Source organism: Thermobia domestica, chromosome 6 (genome assembly GCF_964235325.1).
Source record: "Thermobia domestica chromosome 6, izTheDome1.hap1.1, whole genome shotgun sequence".
Classification (NCBI taxonomy): Eukaryota; Metazoa; Arthropoda; class Insecta; order Zygentoma; family Lepismatidae; genus Thermobia; species Thermobia domestica.
Genome location: NC_137459.1, coordinates 207,472,061 through 207,479,009, shown reverse-complemented (window position 1 = coordinate 207,479,009; position 6,949 = coordinate 207,472,061).

Here is a 6,949-nt window from a genome sequence, read left to right as displayed (position 1 = left end):
TTACTTTATCATATAAAATACATGCATGATTCATTACATAAACAAGTAAACATCACTTAATAGTTATTCCACAACACCAACTGCATCACAGGAAATCAGCCTCCATAGAATAACAATTGATACTTCAATTGGTGGTTCGGTAAGAAGATAACAATGTCTTGTAGAGCTTATCTGGTCACCTACATGCTTTATTGGCAGTTTCCTTACGGATGTACGAATTGAATTAGAAATGAATTTCAGCTGTAAGAACGTCCTAGTTCTAAGCAAATCTCAGTTATTCTTTAATGTTTTACAAAAAAATATTTAAAATACTTATTTACACACCCTTTTGACTTTTTAGTTGGGGGCGCGGTGGCTCAGTGGTGGAGCGTTCACCTCCGGTGTTTGGAGTCCATGGTTCGATCCAAGCTCGCGCCGTATGGACCTTGTAGTGGACAAACATCGTACTCGTGGGTTTTCTCGGTATTTTCCCGTTTGCTCTCGCTTCCTTTATTCCACCATTTCATTCATTTCTCATTTCTCATTCATTTCAAAAATGGAATGCAAAAATACATATTTGTTTACCCTGTCTTTTTGGTAAAACCGATAGTTATAGCTGCTCGTTTCATCAGCGGAAAGTTTAATAATTCCGGAAAATTTTCAAGTTTAAGGCTAGCCATCTCAATTGTCAACTATTAGCACCTGACGGCTTGTCGAAAGATAGCGGAGGTTTTGAGATATGAATTCCCTTAAGATTTTGTCAAAATATCCTTTGCTTCGAGGGAAACACTTGTAGCTCATTAGTAACATGTAGGCAATATCATAATTGCCAGAACCACAAAACTATGATGTGCATATTGCAATAAAGAATGAATGGAATAAGTCTAGAATGAAGCACCATAAAATATTTGCCATTGGTTAATGAGTTCAGATGAAAGTTTCTTAGTCTACACACAGCAAAAGAACGTACATATATTACTTAAACATAATGTAGTATTTTTTTACTACTGTATATTGTTATGATTAGTCTACTAAGATTAATTAAATGAAACTGTCTTACCATTCTTTATTAAAATTTTACAATCAAGTAATACTAGAAATCCTATTCGAAAAAAACACCAATCACTTGTAAGTTGGCCACCTGCGTAATTTGGCCACTTTTCAATTCATCGACTGGTGCCCAAGACAACTTTCTCTGTATTATTATTATTATTATTATTATTATTATTATTATTATTATTATTATTATTATTATTATTATTATTATTTCGTACATTAAAATAATGTATACGTTTGTTTACGTACTAAAACGTAATAGTTTCATTCTTTTAATTTCGTCACAGTCCAGTAGTTAGTGACATCATACGTCTTCATCAGCATCAATGAGTACAGAAGAAATGAGTACAAGATAGAATGTTTCGTATCCCCGAGTATTATGCTGATCATTATTTATTTCCATTGAGATTATATTTGTTTATGTTTCAATGCGTCTTAACTAAATTTATCATGTTCTACGTATTGCAGATTTCTTTCAAACACAATTTCGCGGCTCCTATTGTATGTTTTACTCAAAGTAAATAATTTACCTCCCTTTACACATTATTGAAGAATTTCCGCTTACGTGAAGGTTATATTTTTATCACTCTTGTATGTGGTACATTTTGAAATCACTAATTTTGATATTCAAACACATTAGAGTTAAATATTATTTGTATTAACATGAAGTTAAAAATTTGAAACACTGTAATTCACGCTCTTTTTTATAAAAATGAAGTTAGAAATAATAATATTTCAATATTAAATTCAGACGCTGCGTTGTGCCATAACTAAAAGTTACCTTTTCAAAGTTAGAAAATTATGTGGTTTCAAATTTTTTATCACTTTGTTATGTGAGATCAGAGCGTTTCGGTTCCTACAGTAAGCTGCAAGTTTATTTTCTTACGGATCATTTCTAACAATCGTCTTCCTTAAACGAACTAACAAGCATATGTTTAAACTGTACTACGTATTTCCTCCAATACCATGCCATGTTAATATCAGGTGAAAACAGCATTACACATTTGTGAGTAAATAAGTCTTAACATTGGTTAGACACAAATGATAATATATATCTTCAAATCAGCAAGTGTGACAAACGAGGACGATATACAATATATTACCTATGTCGTATATCAAGAATATGATGACATTTCAGTGCGTTATTAAGAAAACGAATCATTAGTACGTTTCTTCTTCATTTGTTTCAAGTTGTTTTAACAACTTATCCAAGCTTCCATTTTCGTTCATCGCTAACTATTTTAGTTTCATCCCTTAACTGTCGTTTATGAGGGATGCAATTTGTAAGTTAGTTATACTCCACATGCTGGTATATGCCCAGCAGCATGTGCATAGTGATTATTAAGGAGAAAATGATGCTTTCAGATTCGAAACATACAGTAGTGGATGATACCATATCAAAGTTAGCAACTTTTGAAAGGCGAATGGCTGGAAGATGTAGTTCAATTTTGCGATAAAATGTAGCCACATAAACATCCTTGAAACGGTTGAAAGAAACTTTTCCGATATATGTTCCTCAGAATATGAAGCACACATTCATAAAAAAGTTAGAAAGTTTTTTTTCTCCCCCTCTTATGACTGCTTAAGCATTTATGTGCATCTTACACGTGAAAACCTTTCAGCTCGCATCACTTTTATATTACCAACTCATCCCTAGTTTTGTGTGATTTGCACGTCACAATACACGCCTTCTTGAGATTACACGCATACATGACTTGAAATAATGCAATTCACTGGAAAGCATTTATTATTATGTTTTTTCAGAGCTGATTTTTATTTTTTTTTCCTGTTTTCTAACTTTCGAACAAGAGAGCAGAGTAGACAGTATGATGATAGTGAAAAAGAATCGAACTCGAGATTTCATATAGTAGCATATTTCATGCCGAATAGATACCAGAGAAGTAGCATATGTCTGTCTGTTCGTCCATTCTTCTGTCAATTTATTCGCCCGTTTGTCATGATGTACTACTATGAGCAAAATAAATGACGCGCCTCTTTATTTTGAAGTTTTATTTTTTTAAATACCTCCGTTTTCTCACATGTTCGAAATTTCCCCAGCAGGAAAAGTTAATAACAAACCCGTTTTTAATATTTGTGTTAGATATTAGCTTAAAATAAATAAATTAGAAGCAAGAAACATTAAATCGACAGAAATTACGAGAATTACCAACTCTGCTAAAGTGGGAAATTTTCAAGAACGCGAGGGAATTCTGCAGTTCAACACGAAGCAGTGACACCTGTGTTATTGAGAGAAATGCGGATTAAATCTACAAACGAAACTTTTAACGAAACATTTATAATATGTCTTATTCCGTGCATTATCTGCAAACGCCAAATATATGAATAAATGCCAAGTATTAACGTATATGTAGAGTTAATAGTGGAAATTACCTATGGAAAAGGACGAATTGGTAGCACGATCGTAATGAAAAATCGTCTTTACCGTATACCAGGTTCACCTCTACAAATAGCTCAAGAGCCCAATAAAACAAGTAGCTCAATTCGTTAAGGCAGTAGGTCAGTATGCGAGAGCTACTTGGTTCGAGCCCCATATAAGTACAATTGTCAATTCTATTACGATGGTTATTTTATTTATTTTTTTATATGCGAAAAAATCAAATTGCAACATATGTGTAAAACTCATGACGATACCAAAAAAAATGTCGTTTTCGCACTTGCATTTATGTCCCTAATTTTTGTTTACAAACAGTTTCGTAATAACCCTGTACTCACTCCTCACTATATGCTCGCTGGTTCATAATAAATGCTTTCCAGTAAATGTTCTAATTTGAAGAATTTTATGAAGTTTCACACTGTTTATCTTTTTAAATACTCTATCTACTTGTTTGAACATTTTGATAAGAGATTTTCCTATTAAATGTTTAATTTTAACTAGATGTTTAATTACAGAAAAGTTTTGCAGTGTATTTGTTTTGAATTGAAATTGTTTTGAATTTACAACATGAGATAAGTAGCCCGATGGAGGAGAACTGAAGTAGCTGATATTTTACGTAAAAGCAACCAATTGTGCAATGATGATGCTTCTTACCTTCAGCACATAATCTTTACGTTAGACAGTCAGACAGAGAAAACTCCTGGTTTTTCCTCCCCTATGAAAAACCCATCTTAAACCTCTACATACCATGGTTCGTCTCACAAAATTTCGGTGCTCCAAAGACATTCAAATAATAATAATATTCCTGAATATCTCACTCTTACATAATGTAGTAACCTTAGACATCTTAGACGTAAAGGAGAAGGCAGACTTTGGTAAATGAACTTCGGAGTCATTTTTTGTGAGGTGGTAATGCACATGTAAAGAGTTAATATTACAAACTGGGAGAGCGCAATGTCGAGAAATAACAGAGAAAAACCGCTACTCGCCGCATATATCGTACGACGCGCACGTTTATCAAGTGACGACGTGATAGAGTGAGAAGGATCTGCGACTGAAGTGCAGAGGGTCCAGGTTTCATTCCCGTTGGAGTCAAAATTATTTTTCTTTTGTTTTTTGCTTCAACCAATAAACTAGCCAATTGCAACTATAAGTAAAATAATAATTCCCCATATGTTTATAATGAATTAAAACAACATAAATTTTCAATCACTTGTAAAATCTTTCAACGTTTATTGTTAACTGGGAACAAAATTTAATATATTTCGGAAATATTATTGTTACCGCAGTTGTTGTGTACAATATGTTCTCGACGCTTCGTGTCTACATCTGTTCATAGTGTGCGAATTACAAGGGGAATGAAGGGATAATCTCCTTTGGTTATAACAACATCCAGTATTGGCAAAGGGGATTTCCTAATCAACTTCATTGTAATTCGCACACTGTCAAAAGATGTAGACAGAAAGCATCAAAACCATTTACAACACAACGACTGTCGTAACCATAATATGACCCGTGATATAATATATTTACGGAATAGGTTAAGTTTTCTTGCTAGTTAATATAGAACATTGAAAGACTTCACAAGTGATATGAAAACTTCTAATGTTTTATTCATTATTAACATATGGTGAATTGATATTTTATTCATAGTTACAAATGGCTACTTTTTTTTGTTGAAGTAGTAAACAAAACGAAGTTTCACTCGCACATGAATCGAACCCGGGACACTTTGCATATGAATAGCATATTTTCCTCTGTATGCCACGCCGCCACTTGATAAATTTGCGAGTCGTACGATATATGTGAGCAGTAGAAAACTTTTTGAAGACGTGCTTTCTCCGTTATTTTTGCCCATTGCGCTCTCCCAGTTTTTAATATTAACTCTTTAAATGTGCACTACTACCTCGCAAAAAATGGCCCCGAAGTTCACTTACCAAATTTTGCCTTCTACTTATTAGATTAAAGTGCTTTCTTTAATAATAATTTCAGCAACCATGCAGGAGAGGGAGCGACGTTTTATTTTGGCCCTCTCTTTACAGTGCCCTCCCAACAGAAAGTAATTTCGGATAAGCAGGGCAGACAAAATGAATAACAAATATATTTACAGTATCCTCTCTCCCATTATGATTGGAATATCACATAGCATTTTCTTATTCTACCGAAGATGGCTCTTTGCCGTTAGGGGTAGGTAACTAAAGAAATACCTAATATATAGTACCCCTTGATTGTAATATTACCGTTTCTTTATTTGTTCGAGGGACACCTACACAAACAAGGGTGACAGAAAAATATAAGAAGTGGATTGATTCCAGTGGCGGATCCAGCACGGACTCCTGGGAGTTTGGTGAAGTGAAGGATTCATTTGAATATGTGAAGCTGTCAAAGATACCACTTAACTAAACTAAACATAATAGTGGGGTAAACCTGAACCGAGTCAGTTCCAATTGATGTAAAAGTTTAATTTTTGTCTTCATATTAAATTGTTGGTTCCAAACGACAATTTCAATCGTCCCAGTAGACAATGATCAAATCTCGGGGGGCTCTACAGTGTAGGAGCTACGGCCCGCTTATGGTAAAAGGCAAAAATATTAAAATGCTTATGACTTTGGAATTTTTCATCTATTTTCAAGAAATGCTTGGCTTCATATTAAAGTGTTGGTTCCAAATTACAATTGCAGTGCGTGTGGAGGATGAACAAATCTCGGTGGGGGGTGCTCTTCAGTACAGGGGGCTACGGCTCCTTTATAGGAAAAAGCAAAAATATGAAAATGCTTATAACTCTTGAATTTTTCGTCTATTTTAAATAAATTATTGGCTTCATATTAGAGTTTTTGCTTCAAATAACTATTACAGTCCAAGTGGACAATGAGCAAATCTTGGGGGCTCTTCAGTGTAGGGGTTTCAGCTTCTTTATATGACGAGATTCACGTAGTTGATATTGCAAAATTGTATTGTATACATGAGTGGAAAGTTGCACCATTTGGTTAATTTTATCTCTTATATTTTGCAGATTGCAATTCCAAGCAATAGTTACTTCGCAAAGCTAAAAGAAGGCGCGTACTAATTTCGATAAAATGAAATGTGTTTTATGAGAAGTTGTCATGGAGCAGACGAACGAACAGGGACCCAAACGTTGGTTGAGTCGGGCGGTTGAAACTTGTTAAGCTCGCTTCAATTATTATTATTATTAGCAATAATAATAATAATAATAATAATAATAATAATAATAATAATAATAATAATAATAATCAAAAAAAATATTATCAAAATTATTATTAGCGCTTAATTATATAAAAAAAACTGCAACGTGCTTCACTAAACGTTATACATTCGAAAGTATTGTACTGAGTTGAGCCAACAAGGAGAAAGCATACTTTGGCAAATGATATTCGGGTTCATCTTTCGAGAGGTAGTAATACACATTTAAAGTATTAAAATTACAAAGTGGTAGAGCGAAATAGCCAGAAATAGCGGAGAGAAGGAGTCTCAAAGTTTTCGACTCGCTGCATACATGAT